The following is a 17,225-nucleotide window of genomic DNA, read 5'->3' as shown; positions in this document are numbered from 1 at the left end:
GAAGTGCCCATCCTTGTCTTGTTCCAATTCTTAGGTGGAATGCTTTCTACTTTTTTGCATTCACTATGATGTTGACTGTGGGTTTGTAATATATAGCTTTTATTATTTTGAAGCATCTTCCTTCTATGCCTAGTTTGTTGATGGCTTTTATCATAAAGGGATGCTGGATTTTATTAAATGTTTTTTCATATCCATTAAGACGATCATATGACATTTGTTTTAATTTTGTTTATGTGATGAATAACATTTATTCACTTGACTATGTTGAACCATCCCTGCATCCCTGGGATGAAACCCAGTTGATCATGGTGAATTATCTTTTTCATGTGCTGTCAGATTAAGTTTGCTAGTATTTTATTGAAAATTTTTACACCTATGTTCATCAGAGATATTCATCTGTAGTTTTCTTTTCTTTTTTTTTTGTTATATAATTTCATGGCTTTGGTATCGGGATAATACTGGCTTCATGGAATGAATTAGGGAAGATTTCTTCTCTCAATCTTTTGGAATAGTTTCAGTAGGATCGGTACTAATGCTCCTTTGAATGTACGATAGAATTCAGCTGTGAAGCTGTCAGACCCTGGGCTTTTCCTTGTTGGCATTTTTTTATTATTACTGATTTAATCTTACTGCTTGTTACTGATTTGTTCAGGATTTCTACTTCTTTCTGATTCAAGATAGGAGAGTTGTATGTTTCCAGAAATGTATCCATTTTCTCTAGGTAGTCTAGTTTTATGCATCGAGGTGTTCATATTATTCTCAAATGATCTTTTGTATTTCTGTGGTGTCAGTTGTAATGTCTCTATTTTCATTTCTAACAGATTATTTGAACCTTCTCTCTTTTTTACTTGGTTAGGATTGTTAATGGTCTATCAATTTTGCTTATCTTTTAAAAGAACTGACTTTTTGTTTCATTGATCTTTTGTATTTGTTGTTTCCATTTCATTTAGTTCTGCTCTGGTCTTTGTTATTTCTTTTTCTTTGCTAGCTTTGGGTTTGGTTTGTTCTTGTTTCTCTGGTTGCTTGAGGTGTGATGGTAGGTTGTCAATTTGTGATCTCTCAGACTTTTTGATGTGGCTTTTAACACTACAAACTTTCCTCTTAGTCCTGCTTTTCTATATCCCAGAGGTTTTGATAACTTGTGTCACTGTTATGCATTTCAAAGAACTTTCTAATTTCCATTTTGATTTCATTGTTAACCCAAAAATCATTCAGAAGCAGATGGTTTAATTTTCATGTATTTGTATAGTTTTGAGAGTTCCTTTTGGAATTGATTCATAGTTTTATTCCACTGTGGTCTGAGAAGATACTTAATATGATTTTGAATTTTTAAAATTTATTGAGACTTGTTTTGTGGCCTGTCATGTGGTCTGTCTTGGACATTGTTACGTGTGCTGATGAGAAGAATGTCTGTTCTGCAGCTCTTGGAGAGAATGTTATGTCACATTCTACTCAAGAATATTCTGTAAATATCTGTTCAATTTGTTCTAGAGTGCAGTTTAAGTCCAGTGGGGTTTTTTTCTTTCTGCTTTAGTTATCTGTCTAGTCCTGTCAATGGCATATTAAAGTCCCCCATTATTACTGTGTTGCTGTCTATCTCTTTTTTTAAATCTAGCAGTAATTGTTTTATGAGTCTGGGAGCTCCAGAGTTAGGTATATATATACTTAGAATTGTGATATATTCTTGTTGGATTGATTCTTTCATTATTATATAACGATCTTCTTTGTTATTTTTTTGTTTGTTTTACTCTTGTTGCTTTAAAGTCTATTTTATCTGATATAAGAATAACTACTCCTGCTAGCTCTTGGTTTCCATTGTTTGGAATATCTTTTGCCACCCCTTTACCATGAGTCTATAAGAATCCTTATGTGTTAAGTGTGTCTCTTTTATTATTATTATTATTATTATTATTATTATACTTTAAGTTCTGGGATACATGTGCTGAAGGTACAGGTTGGTTACATAGGTATACACATGCCATGGTGATTTGCTGCACCCATCAACCTGCCATCTACATTAGGTATTTCTCCTAATTCTATCCCTCCCCTACCCCTCCCCACCCCCCAACAGGCCCCAGTATGTGATGTTCCCCTCCCTGTGTCCATGTGTTCTCATTGTGCAACTCCCACTTATGAGAAGAACATGCAGTGTTTGGTTTTCTGTTCTTGTGTTACTTTGCTGAGAATGATGGTTTCCAGCTTCATTATGTCCCTGCAAAGGACACGAACTCATCCTTTTTTATGGCTGCATAGTATTCCATGGTATATATGTGCCACATTTTCTTTATCCAGTCTATCATTGATGGGCATTGGGATTGGTTCCAAGTCTTTGCTATTGTGAACACTTAAGTGTGTCTCTTGAGGACAGCAGATATTTGGCTTGTAAATTTTTATCCATTCTGCCAATCTGTATCTTTTAAGTGAAGCATTTAGACCATTTACTTTCATGTTAATAGTGACATACGAGGTACTGTTCCAGTCATCATGTTGATTGTTATCTAGTTACTTTTTTCTTCACTGTGTTATTGTTTTCTTTTCCTTGTGAATTTTATGCTTTCAAGAGGTTCTATTGTGTTGCATATTGACCCATCGTTTCAAGATTTAGAACTCCTTTTAGCATTTATTTTAGGGCTGGTCTGGAAGTGACAAATTCACTCAGCATTTGCTTGTACGAAAAAGACTTTATTTCTTCTTCATTTAAGAAATTTAGTTTTGCTAGATACAAGATTCTTGTTGGACAGCTATTCTGTTTAAGGAGGCTAAAGATAGGACCCCAATCCCTTATGGCTTGTAAGGTTTCTAATGAGAATTCTGATGTTAGTTTGATAGGTTTTTCTTTATAGATTACCTGATGCTTTTGTCTCACTGCTCTAAAAATTCTTTTCTTCACATTGACTTTAGATGGCATGATGACAATATTCCTTGGTGATGTTCTTTTTGCAATGAATCTCCCAGGAGTTCTTTGAGCTTCTTGTATTTGGATGTCTAAATCTCTAGAAAGTCCAGGTAAGTTTTTCTCAATAATTCCCTTGAATAAGTTTTCCAAACATTTTGCTTTTTCTTCTCCCTCAGGGATACCAGTGATTCTTAGGTGTGGCCTTTTGACATAACCCCATATTTCTTGGAGACCTTGTTTATTTAATTCTTTTTTTCTTTATTTTTGTCTGATTGAGTTATTTCAAAAGCATTGTTTTAGAGTTCTGAAATTCTTTCTTCTACTTTGGTCTAGTCTATTGTTAAAACTTTCTACTGTATTTTGTAATTTCCTAAATGTGTCTTTCACTTCCAGAAATTCTGATTGGTTTTTAAAATATCTTTCACTTTAGAAAGTTTTTCATTCATATCCCGAATTAATTTTTAAAAATTTCTTTATGTTGGTTTTCACTTTTCTGTTGTATTTCCTTGAGCAACCTAATAATCAAGCTCTTGAATCCTTTCCTGGTATTTCAAAGACTTCATCTTGGTTTGGATCCATTGCTGGATAGCTAGTGTAATCTTTTCAGGGGTGTTATAGAATCCTGCTTTTTCACATTGCCAGAATTATTTTTCTGGTTTCTTATCATTTGGGTAGATTACTTCTTGTAATTCTTTTAATATTTTGATTCAACTGTGTTATTTTATTTCCCCCCCCTTAAAAGATGTGACTTTAATAGTTATAGTTTATTATAACCTAATTTGGCTTTGGGTGCTTTCAGGGATGAAGATTTTGCATAAGTTCCTTGGTTACAGAGAGTCTTTGTATGATGGCTTTCTCAGATGCTGGTTGTAGTAGCAATCTGCTCAGTGTGTGAGCAGGTTGGGAATGGCAAAGGTCTCATGAAGCTTATCTTATTCTCCATAAGTGTGCACTTTTTAATTTATTTATAATTTCCCCAGTGTTTTTTCACTGGGTTGAACAGTTCAGGCTTCAGGCCAGTAGGAGGTGTCCACAAGTGACAAACAGCTGTGGCTAAAGCAGGTGGTTAAATGCAATACCCAATAGTAGGCAGAAGTCCCAGGCTTTACAGAGGAGGCTGGGGGAGCTTCTCCAAAGGAGGCTGGAAGAGAATCCTGCTTCTCCTCTGGGTCTAGCCACTTAGTGAGGTTGCCGTACTCCAGGGTGGTGCTGGGGAATGTCTGCAAGGGATCCAATGATGTGACCTGTTGTCAAGTCTCCCAGCAGGGGGTACCAGCACCAGCTCAGTGAGACACATTGAGGTCTTTACAGGGGGAAGGAAAGGAGCCACCTCAGCTCCTCTATCAGGCCAACAGTAAAGTGATTTACCTCCCAGTCATACTCCTGACACAGTGTTCCAGCTATTTGGATCAGACAGGCACTTCTCTTCATCTGCAGGAATACTGATATCCTATGTAGAGAGGGATCGTGATTCTACCCCTTGTGCAAGCCTGAACCTGGAGGACACTTCTCCTGTGGGGATGCAGTCACCCTGAAGTGTTCCAGAAAGGCTGTCTACAGGTGTGGTGCACTCACGCCAAACTGCCTTGGGAGAAGCACCAGTTGTGACTGCAGTGATGGGGATGTGGGAGAAGAAGAAATTTTCTTCTCCAAGACCCTTCACAAGCGCCAGGGCTGCCTGACTCTTGAGGTAGAGCTGCAGACTTTCCCCACTGAGCCCAGCACTACACCTGTAGCTCTGCTGAAAGAAACATCCCATAAGCAGAAAATTCTGGGACTCAAGGCCTGCCACCTGGATTCTTCTGTCCCGTGGAATGCTCCTTTGATGTGGTGCACTCCCTGTTCCCCTAGGAGTAGGAGTCCCTGAGTCCCCACCAGATACTGTGAATCCTGCTTCTCCTCTGGGTATAGCTACCGCAGACCAGTGCTGGGGAATGCCTGCAAGGGATCCAGTGATGTGACCTGTCCTCAAGCCTCCCAGCAGTGGGTACCACCACCAGCTCTGATGAGGGTGGCAGAGGAGTGATATAGATTCTGTGAGATTTCCTTGGTTACTAATAGCCTTAGTATGCTGGCTTTCTCAAATGCCAGTTGTAGTCATAATGAACAGGCCATGTGGACACTCAGGACCTCCTGTAGCCAGGGTAATACAGGCAATGGTAATAGCTGAAGTCACACATAAGTTTTCTCTTTCCTGGGCATGTGTTATTCTACCTGCAGATGTTATAATAGACTGTTGGCTGGCCTCCAGCCAGGAGGTGGTGCTTGCAAAAGAGTGCCAACTGCAGTGGTAGCCAGCAGTGGGATTTGTGCTTGCCTTGTTACCCAGGGGAGGCACTCTGATATCTCACGAAACGGGCAAGGACATAGAACTCCCAAAAGTTTCTGTCCTTTGTGTTAAGCTACCAGAGGGGCTGGAGGAGCAAAGCCAGGTAGGGTCTGGGTCAGGAAAGTCCACATTCTGGCTCCTCACATGCAGGCACAAGCAGCAGCCCCAGTGGGGAGTTGAGGGCAGTTTTCGGACTACTGGGGTAGTGTTCCAGGGAGGAGCACAGCTGTCTCTGCTGCACAGAAAAGTCCACAGGGAGTGAGGAGTAGCAGGTGGCAGTAAACCGCTTCTAGTTCCCATGCACTTGGCAAGGCAGGTCTCCCACCGGCAGTGTCCCACTAGCAGCAGCTAGCTAGGTTCCAGGCAGTCTGTGCTCAGAACTCAAAACTGCCACGGGCCACAAGCCTTCCCCACTGAGGCAGAAACCATGGCTTTCAGGCCACACCACTACCAGTCTTCCCATGAAGCAGGGATATCCAGTTCCTGCCTCTGTGACTACAGCACACATCCCACTCTCCCGAGTTCTGGACCAGAGGGGTTATCCCCACTTGAGATTATATCATGAATCTCAGTTGGGAGCTTCTCTCAATCTGTGACTGCTGCCTGAGTTAGCTGGCAGATTTCTGTGAGATCCCCTGTGAGTTAGGATCAGAAATGGCATCGCTCTGTCTTCACTGTAGTCTGGGAGTGCATACAAATCACATCCTGATGCCATTCCTTCTTATATACTCCCCATCACTCACCAAATTAGTTCCAACACTGGGTAGGATTAAGGCCTTCCCCCATTGCCTAGACAGACAGATTTCCCAGTGGGAGTACATATGCTGGAGGCTGTTCCTCCTCCCTCTCACTCTGAGGACTCAGTTTCCCACCTGGCTCATGGTGTAGGCTTCAGCCCACCACTTCTTCCATAGGGTCTACGATTTCTTTCAGTTTTCTTTTTCTTTCTTTCTTTTTTTCTTTTTGAGATGGAGTCTCACTCTGTCACCAAGGCTGGAGTGCAGTGGCGCCATCTCAGCTCACTGCAAGCTCCACCTCCCGGGTTGACGCCATTCTCCTGCCTCAGCCTCCCAAGTAGCTGGGACTACAGGCACCCAGTTTTCTTAAGTTCCTGTAGTGCTTCATGGAAAAAAGTTTATGGCATGAGTGAACTCACTATTTTGTCTTTACAGTGGGAGATGCATACAATGTCTCCAATCTGCCATCTTAGAAATTTTTTTTTATGATGTCATAATTTACATGTTTTATATTGCCTCTTAATAAATTATTGTACTTATTATTTTAATAGCTTTGTCTTTTAAAGTTCATACTAAAACCATAAATGATTTACACACCACAATTACATTTAGAGTATTCAAAATTTAACTCCCTACTTGTTTTCCCAGTGACTTACATACTTTCAGATGTTTTCATATTACTCATTAGCACTCTTTTCTTTCATCTTGAAGTAATCCCTTTAGCATTTCTTGTAATACAAGTCTGGTGGTGATTAATTTCCTCAGTTTTTTGTGTTTGTTTTGTCTGGAAAAGTCTTTATCTCTCCTTCATTTCTTTACTGGATACAGTATTTTTGATTGGCAGAGGTTTTTTGTTTTTTGTTTCTCCCCGCCCCACTGCCAGCACTTTGACTATATCATCTCACTGTCTCCTGGCCTGTAAGGTTTCCACTGAGAAGTATGCTGTTAAACATATTGAGACTTCCTTATATGTTATCTGCTTCTTTTTTCTTGCTGCTTTCAGGATCCTCTGTCTTTGATCTTTGATAGTTTGGTGCTAACATGTCATGAAGTAGTCTTATTTGGATTGAATCTGACTGAAGACCTTTGACTTTCCTGTACTTGGGTATTTATATACTTCTCTGTATTTGCAAAGTTTTCTGGTTTTCTGTTATTTCTTTAAATAAACTTTCTACCTCTTTCTCATTGCCTACTCTCTCTTATACAATGATGACCCATATATTTGTTCTTTTGGTGTTATCCCATATATCCCATAAGGTTTCTTCATTCTTTTTCATTATTTTTTCTCCTTGAGTGTATTTTTTTATTAACCTGTCTTTGAGCTCACGTATTTTGTTCTCCTGCTTGATCAGCTCTGTTGTTACGCTCTCTATTGCATTTTAAAATTTCATTGTATTTTTCAACTCTGGGATTTCTGTTTGATATTTAAAACTATTTCAATCTCTGCTAAATGTCTCTGATACATTTCTGAATTACTTCTCTGTATTTGGTTGATATTTTTTGAGCTTCCTCAACCCTTTCCCATTTAGAAAAAAAAAAGTGCAGCTCATTGCCCAGCACTCATTAAATTTTATGTAAATACACTCTTTGAGGTTGAGGCAAATCTGATTTTCAATGTGAAAATAAAATATAAAAATTGTTCTTACAGTTATTTCTAAACAGAACTAACATCAGAATCATCTGAATCATCAAATCGTCTATTTTGAAAAAATCAGATTCATCAAATGAATCTTCGGCCAACAACTGTTTGAGAACGATGTTAACATCATGCATAAGAAAGTTACATTTTCTAGGACTTGACATTTTCAGTGATCAAGAATTACTCTATCTTGTAAATGGAAATGCCACTACTAAAAACAGAATGCTATAAATAGAATAATGTCTTTTGTTTACAAAGTCGATATACTAGAGCAATTCAAAAATAATAATAAAAGTGAGCAATTTTGTGGCAAAGTTATCTTGGGGTAAACACTACAGCACAAGCACCACTGGTGAGTATTCTCAGGGAAAATGGGGAAATGATTACAACAGCTCCTTTGAATTCTTTGTATTCTTCCATCTCTGCTTTCTTAGGGTCAGTAACTGGCACCTTATTCTGTGTTTGATAATGTCATGTTTCTCTCATTAATCTTGATTCTTGTGGCCATATATTGATGTCTGTGCATTGATGTTGGTACCTAATCCAGTCTTTATGGTCTGGCTTTTGGAGTTTCCTTCAGCAGGAAGCCTGTCCAGAAATTCCAGGCAGGTTGACCTGGAGAACCTTAAGCCCATGACTGCTTCAAGCATTAAAGCCCTAGTGGTCACCCAGGACCAGGATTACTACTGCAGCTGGAATCCTTTAGACACCAAGGCTGAAACAGCACTGGGTCACACTCAAAGCCCATGGCCATGGAGACTTGCATAGCACTGAGGCATGCCCAAGGCCTGTGACTTTTGCATCCTGTCCACCACTGAGGTTTATTCAGTGCCCAAGGCTGCTATGGTCAACAGGTGGTGATGTGGGCCAGATCTCACATCCATCTTCCCAGGGGCATGGGTTTCCCTCTGGCACCAATGCAGTTAACAGAATCTGCCCATTGGTATCAACCTGGTATCAGGGGCCATGAGGTTCCGCCCGGTGCTGAGTTTTATTGTGGCAGTCCCAGTACTGAGTTCCAAGACAAAGCCCCATACTTTTCCCAAAAGTGAGTACTCTCTCTGCACTACACTGCAATGCCTGGAAAAGGGGTGACATGAGCAATTCCATGGCCATTGAGGCTGACAAAAGTAGGGTTACATCCAAAGCCCACAGCTGCCAAGATCAGCACAGCACTGACGCATGTCTAAGGCCAATAGGTGCTATAGTCTGCCTGCCACTGAGATTTACTCAGAGCCCAAGGCCATTGTAGTCAACCAGCAGTGATGTGGACTAGAACATGAGTACATCTCACTGGGACCAGAGGCTCCTGTTTGGCCTCAGATGGTACCAGAATAGGTCAAGAGGTTCCCTCTGTGGGTACCAGCCTGGTGTCAGAGACCAAAGGGTTGTGCCCAGTGCTGGGTTTTACTGTGGCAGGCACATTACTGTGTTGCAAGGTAAAGTCCTATGCTTACTTCCTTCTCCTTGCCCCAAGTGGACCATGTCTCTTTCTATGCTGTTCTCCCTGGGGTTGCAGAAGGGGTACTGTGGGTAATGTAAAACTGTCCCTCCTACCCACTTTACTATATGTTTTCTTATTATTATGCTAAAACAATGACCTCTCACCTGTTTCCTGAGCTCTTGTGAAGGTTTTCTTTATGTGTGAACAGTTCTTCAAACTGATGTTTCTGTGGAGGAATTATCCCTGGAGAGTTCCACCCACCATCTTGTTTCACCGCTTCTTAAGATTTTAATTTTTACAAAATTCAATTTATTTTTTTCTTCCTTTTGCTGCTTATGCTTTTGGTATCATATTTAAAAATCCATTGCCAAATCCAAGGTTAGGAAGATTTGCCACTATGTTTTCTTCTAAAAGCTTCATGTTTTTTCGTCCTTATGTTCAGGCTGCTGGTCCATTTTGAGTTCATTATTGCACATGGTGTGAAACAAAGGTACAGGTTTATTTTTCACATGTGATAATTCAGTTTTCTCAGAACCATTTGTTGCAGAGACTGTGCTTTCTCCATTGAATGGTCTTGGCACATTTGTGAAAACTCATCTTACCTTATACGTGAAGGTTTATTTGGGGTTCTTTATTCTATTCCATTAGTCTGTATGTCTTTATGCTAGTATCACCTTGTTTTGATTTCTGCAACTTTGTAGTAATTTTTGAAATCAGGAAGTGCAAAACCTTCAACTTTGTTCTTCTTTTTCAAGGTGGTTTTGGCTATTTAGGGCCCCTTGAGATTCCATAAAAATTTTAGAATGAATTCTCCTATTTCTATAAAAAGAAATTGAGATTTTGGTAGAAATTACATTAAGTCTGTGGATTGTGTTGGTAGTATTGTCATTTTGACAATATTAAGACTTCCAGTCTATGAACACAGTATGTCATCCCATTTATTCTGGTCTTCTTTAACTTTTTCAGGAAAGTTTTGTGGATTTCAATGTGTAAGTCTTTCACCTCTTTGGTTAAATTTATTCCTACGTATTTTATTCCTTTAGATGCTATTATGAATGGAACTGTTTTATTAATTTTTTTATTGTTCTTTACTGGTGTCTACCATCACAACTGTTTTTTGTATGTTGATGTTGTATCTTGCAACTTTGCTGAATTCATTTGCTAGCCCTAGTTGTATGTGTGTATTTTTTGAGATTTTAAAAATATATAGGATCATGTCATCTGTGAATAGAGATAGTCTGACTTCTTCCATTCCAATCTGAATGCCACTTGTCTCTTTCTTCTTGCCTAATTGCTCTGATCATAACCTCCAGTATAATGTTAAACAGCAGTGATGAAAATGAGCTTACCTGTTTTGTTCCTGATCTTAGAAGAAAGTTTTTAGTCTTTTGCTATTATGTATATTGTTTGTTATGGATTTGTCATAAATATGCTTTATTATGTTGAGGATATTCCCTTCTATTCCTAGTTTACTGAGTGTTTTTATGATGAAGGGGTGTAGGATTTTGTCAGATACTTTTCCTGATCATGAGTTTTCATAAACTATCACGTGGTTTTTCTCCCCTGCATTCTATTAACGTGACATATTACATTGACTGATTTTCTCACGTTGATTCACTCTTGCAATCTTGGGATAAGTCACACTTGGTCATATTATGCTATGCTTTTACTATGCTTTTGAATTTGTTTTGCTCATATTTTGTTAAACATTTTTGCCTCTATATTCTAAGGGATATTTGTCTGCAGTTTTCCTCCTTCTGGTATGTTTGTCTAGATTTGGTATCAGATAATATTGGCCTCATAAAATAAATTTGGAAGTGTTGCCCTCTTATTTTTTGGAAGAGTTTGAGAAGAGAGTTGGTGTTAATTCTTCTTTAAATATTTGGTAGGATTTAGCAAAGCTATTTGGTTGTGGGCTCTTCATTATTGGAAGGTTTTTGTTTACTGATTCAATCTCTCTCCTAGTTAAAGATCTGTTCAGATTTTCTACTTCTTCCTCAGTCAGTGTTGGTAATTTGTGTGTTTCTAAGAAATTATCCATTTTGTCTTGGCTATCTAAATTTTTTGGCATACAATTCTTTAGAGTATTCTCTCATAATCATTTTCGTTTCTGTAACAGCAGTAGTAATGGCCCCGCATTTATGATTTATTTATGACTATCTTTTACTATTTATGATTTTGGACTTTTTTTAGTCTAGCTAATTTTTTTTTTTTTTTTTTTTAGATGGCGTGTCTCACTCTGTTGCCCAGCCTGGAGTGCAGTGGCATGATCTCAGCTTGCTGCAACCTCTGCCTCCTGGGTTCAAGCAATTCTCCTGCCACAGCCTCCCGAGTAGCTGGGACGCCAGGTGTGTGCCACCATGCCTGGCTAATTTTTGTATTTTTAGTAGAGATGGGGTTTCATCATGTTGACCAGGCTGGTCTTGAACTCCTGATCTCAAGTGATCCACTTGCCTTAGTCTCCCAAAATGCTGGGATTATAGGCATGAGTCACCATGCCTGGCTTGATATTTTTAAAGAACCAACTTTTGGGCTGGGTACAGTGGCTCAAGAGCAAGGCTCCGTCTCAAAAAAAAAAAAGAACCAACTTTTGATGTCATTAATTCTATTTTTTTTTCTATTCTCTATTTTTCTCTGCTGTAATTTTTATTAATTACTTCCTTCTACTTTGAGGTTTTAGGTTTACATTGCTTTTCTTTTTCTAGTTCCTTAAGGTGTAAAGTTAATTACTGGTTTGAGATCTTTCTTTTGTAATGTTGATGTTTACTGCTATAGATCTGTGTGTAAGAAGTGCTTTTACCGCATTCTATAAGTTTTGGTATGTTGTCTTTTTATTTTTATTTGTCTCAAAATATTTGCTAAATTATCTTGTGATTTCTTATTTGGTCCACTGGTTGTTTAAGAGCATTAATTTCCATGTATTTTTGAAATACCAGGCTGGGTGCAGTAGCTCACGCCTGTAATCCCAGCACTTTGGGAGGCCAAGGCAGGTAGGTCACTTGAGGTCAGGAGTTCAAGACTAGCCGGGCCAACATGGTGAAACCCTGTCTCCACTAAAAATACAAAATTAGCAGGGTGTGGTGGCCTGCGCCTGTAATCCCAGCTACTCAGGAGGCTGAGGCAGGAGAAGTGCTTTAACCCAGGAGGCAGAGTTTACGGTGAGCCAAAATTGTGCCACTGCACTCCAGCTTGGGTGAAAGAGTGAAAATCTGTGAAGAAGAAGGAGGAGAAGGAGGAGGAGGAGAAGGAGGAGGAGGAGGAGGAGGAGGAAAGAAGAAAAGAAGAAAGAGAAGAAGGATAAGGAGGAGGAAGAGGAGGAGGAAGAGGAGGAGGAGAAGAAGAGAAGAAGAAGAGAAGAAGAAAAGGAGAAGGAGAAGGAGAAGGAGAAGAAGAAAAAGAAGGAGGAGGAGGAGGAGGAAGAGGAGGAGGAGAGGAAACAATTTCAGTTTTTATTCTAATATTGATTTCTAGCTTCATTCCATAGTGGTCAGAGAAGAGACTTCATATAATGTCAATCTTTTTAAACTTAGTAAGACTTGTTTCGTGACTTAGTATATAGACTATCCTGGAGAATGTTCCACGTGCACTTGTTAGGAATGTGCATTTGGTTGTTGTTCGTCTTCCACTTCTTATTCATCTCTGTCTGTAAGTCATACCCATTATTGAAAGTGGTCCCTCTTTCTTCTTTTTCTAATACTCACTCATAAAAAGCATATTTAAATGATCCCCAAAACAATGGAACATCCCTCAAGAAAATCTTTCAGCATTCTTACAGCTGGAGGTATCCCCTTCACCCATTTCCAGGCATATTTCACACTTCCTCTCCTGCTACTCGCCATCCAGCCCCTCCTGCTCTCTACAACCCCAGATCTCTCAGGATGGACGATACTCTCCAGCCTGCAGGTGAGGGCTGCAGCTTCACCTGACTAACGCTTCTTAGACTCAGGGAGATAGCAGGGGTAGATCCTGCAACAACAGGACACAGCTGAAGTTCCTCACATTGGTGAAAAAGCCTAAGTTTTCTGGAAATCTAGAATGCTTAAAATATTAGGAGTGAAGTCAAAATAACCCCCTTCGTGGTATACAGATAATGCAGATTTCATCCTGCTGTCATCCCACTGTCTCTGCTCCACAAATCTCTGACACGTGAGTTGGTTTACAGGACTTGCTCTTCCCACTGATGCTCACACCCAGCATCCAAGGGAGGGCTTGGCCCACAGTCCACACTCAGTAAAGATCAGGTGAAAGAGTGAATGTCAGGGAAGTGTGGAGGGGGGCCAGGCTCCCAGGGCCATTCACCCAGGTCCTTGTCATGGACATAGGCTCATACTCAGGCTCAACACCATCATAAGAATTCCATGTGGGCTTTTTCCAGGAAGTCACCACCGCCACAGGTCATAGACAACATTCTAGGATCCATGCCAGAGCTGGTACAGCTGGTGATCAGAAAAGCTGAGAGAAATAGCCCAACTACTCTATAAATAATGGTGTGTGATTCAGACCTGCCAGTGAAAGAAAAAAAAATGACCCCCTCCCTGAGAACCTTTCAAAAATACCAGATCATAGCAACCAAAGAGCAGTTACTTAACAAAATCAATCTTTCAATGTATCATTTCACAGTCAGGACACAAAAAGCACAAACACAACATTCTCAATAGAAAATAAAAACACTTCAGCAGATCACACACTTTCCAACCTGTTCCTTTGCCCCAGCATTTCTAGGAAGTCGTTCTGCTGATCCTCTGCCAAGTCTGCTAAGCAAATGGCAGCATCAGTACTCTGCTAAGTGGGTAATTAGCTCTCAGGATTCCACTTTACGGTGCTGGTTATTTGGGGCTGACTCACCCTGTTCTACCTTTAAGGACACTGGTGAACACTGCCGACGTTCTCTCCTGGGCAGCTGGATACATCCTTCTCACCACATTTGTTTCTATTCTCCATCCTAAGGTGAACTCTCCCTACCCAATACCTTGCACATACACCCCTGGCCTCAGGTGGAGCAGCCTTCCAGTCTCTGCAAGCTGAAGGTTAGTTTTTCTTTACTTCCAGAACCATAACTGTCTATCTTAGATTCCCACTATGGCCCCAACAAATCACCACAAACTTAGTGGCTCAGACAACACAAATATATTTTCTTGCAGTTCTGTAAGTCAGAAGTCTGATGTGGACCTCACTGGACTAACATCAAGATGTCCACAGGCTGTGTTTCTTTTTGGAGACCCTAGGGGAGGATAATTTGCTGACACATTCAGATTGTTGACAGAATTCAGTTCTTTGTAGTTATCAGACTGAGACCCCTGTTTTCTGCCTGTGGCCTCAGGACCTTCCCAACTTCTAGGGGCCATGTGCATGTCTTGGCAGCTTTCTCTACCTTCCAAGCCAGCAATAGGGTGAGGCTCTCTCAAGCTTTGAATCTCTCCTCTTTCTGACTCATCTCTCTGACCCAGCTGGGAAAGTTATCCTATTTTAGGGACTCACATGATGACACGGGGCTCACCTGGACAACCCAGGATGCTCTCCCTATCTCAAGGCCTACACCTTTAGTCACATCTCCAAAGCCCTTTTTCCCATGTGAAGTAACATATTTATACATCCCACAGATTTAGGTATGGACATATGGTCGGCGGGGAGGGGGGGACGATGATTCTGCCAACCACACCATTCAGGTTCTCCCCACTGTTTCCATATACAGATGTTGTCCTGTGATATGTTGAACTGCTTGTCTGTCCATCTTATGTAACATGAAAGTCAAACTTTTTCAAGGTCAAAAACAGTATCACAATTTCCAAAGATCCACTCAGTGAATATGAGTTGATGCAAAGTTGGAATCTTCAGAACACCCTCAGGCACATGGCTACAGGATAAAAATGGAGCAGGTGGGCTGGATGAGCTGGTGAGAGTGTGCCCTCAGGAGGGGACAGCCATGGCTGCCATATGAGAATGGGGCCTGAGGTAACCAGAGTCCTGACTGTTCAGGAAAACCAGAAATCTGGATTACAAACAAAACCTCTCAATTTTAAGCATCAGCCACTAATTCAAATGTTAACACTGATCATGTTAAGCAAACACACGAGGATCTTACCCAGCACATGGTCCTTCAGTGTGAACTCTCTGCCCTGGGAAATTTCTTATTTACCAGAAGCCCAGTGCCTCCTTCACAGGCAGATTAAATCTGATCTTGGTGACCGTCATTTTACCCCCTCCCTCAGAGAATCTGTTCCTGGGGCAGAAGGTTTTCCCCTGCCTCCTCTCCAGCCTCACCTGCTGCCCTACCCTCCTCCATCTCCCATTTCCCCCACTCCCAGCAGTTCCCTTTCACCCCACTGTGTGCACCCCTTAAGCCTTGGCCCCGCTGGTTTCCACCCCTGGAATGTCCTCTCCCCATTGTCAGCCTGGTGAATCTGCCTTCATGGAGAGCCCCCTCCTCTGTGAAGCCTTCCTCTATTTCTCCAGGGGACTCTGGGCATCCTCCTCTGAGCCAGTATCTTCCCCATAATGGGCTGTCATGCGTGATACATGCTCACGGATTCAACCAAATGTTTACTTGCCACCTATTGTGTACTAACAGCCTCTCAATCCTGAAGACATGGCAGTGAGCAAGACACACATGGGCTGAGCCCTCATCAAGACAGTGATGCCAGCTATAAAGCGAACCAAATTGGATGAAACGGTGGAGAGTTGGGTAGGCTTGAAAAAGGGGGCCCCAGAGGGGGTTTCTGGAGAGGTAACTCTCTCACTAGAATGATGGGAAAGAGTTGACACCCAACTGGCTGTGGGAAGAGCTTTCCAAGCAGAAGGAAAAGAAGTGCAAAGGCCCTGAAGTAGAGAAAAAGGAAGATCATCACAGAAGCAGAGCAGGTTGCGGGTGGAGAAAGTCAAGGATACGACGCTGAGGAAATGGAGACAGAGAAGCATGTAGGGCTTCACAGACCAAAGTAAGGGGGTTAACTGCTGATGTGGATTTCCCCCCACAACCCCCACCTGCTGGGGGACTCATGAATGCTGAAAGAGAGCAGGCCCAAGTGACTTGAAGGGTGGACTGCAGGGCCGTGGGTTCTGAGCGCTTTCTCCACCGTGGGACAGACTTACCAGCACGGGCGAGTGCTTCCTGCATCTGGACACAGCTGTGGGGCTGTTGTCGCCCCATCTTAGGCCTTGTTTCTAGGAGACGTTCCCACCAGAGAGTGTCTCTCGTCATTTTCCCCAGGTGATTCAGGAGTTTCTGGTGTCATTAGATCGCATTTCTCATTCCTAGATCGAGCGGAAATCCCAGCCTGGAGACTCCCACCAGCGCTCATGTGCGTATCTGCAGCTCTCTAATACTTTGGGACGTCTGGACGTGATGTCAGTTTCCGAGTTCACGAATCAGACAATTAGATTAAAAATTCAAATTCCACTTGGAACTCCCAGGCCTCCGAAGCTCGGCGTGTTCTGCACTCAGTGGCCACGGAGCCCGGGTCCTGGCGCTGATGCACTGGGGCTGAACACCTACTGACAGCGCCGTCCAGAGAGGTGCGGCCCGCGGCGGGGCTGGGGTAGCCGGGGACCCGTGGGCCGGGAGGAGGCGCAGGACGAGGAGTGCCGAGCCCCACGAGGACCGTCCCGGCGGCCTGAACAAGGTGTCTGGTGGGCCTGAGGAGGCCAAGACCAGGGCCGCATCCCCGTCTCCTCGTCCCCAGTTCCCAGTGTGGGGCCTGGGGGTACAGACTCCAGATCTCCCGAGGGCCTCGCCCCCTCCTTCCAGGACTGAGTTTCACTCAGGCGCCCGCCCACCCACAGCTAAGACCCTGGGACCGCTACAGAGGCTCTTGATCTGTGGAGTGGCCTGTGGCCCGGGTATGGTTGGAAGCCCCTGTACCCTGGCTCTATGATTGGTGCAGGGCTGGTCACGTGGCCTGAGCAAGTCCAATCGGAGTGACAATCAGGGTTTCTTCTCTGGCTAATGAGAAAGACTGTTACATTTCCACAGGCTGCACCCTGGCTTTGTGATTGGTGCAGAGCTGGCTACGTGACCTGAGCAAGTCCAATCGGAGTGTCAGGTGGCTGTGCCCTGGGTCTATGATTGGGACAGACCTGGTCACATGGCTCTGCCAGTCCAATCAGAGTGCATGCCAGGACTTGCCCCAGGGGCGGGAGAGCTACGGGGCTGAGAGGAAGCCGGGAAGCAGCTGCTGCCGCCA

The sequence above is a fragment of the Mandrillus leucophaeus genome, unplaced genomic scaffold, assembly GCF_000951045.1.
Source record: "Mandrillus leucophaeus isolate KB7577 unplaced genomic scaffold, Mleu.le_1.0 Scaffold232, whole genome shotgun sequence".
Lineage (NCBI taxonomy): Eukaryota > Metazoa > Chordata > Mammalia > Primates > Cercopithecidae > Mandrillus > Mandrillus leucophaeus.
Note: the sequence above shows the minus strand (reverse complement) of the source record.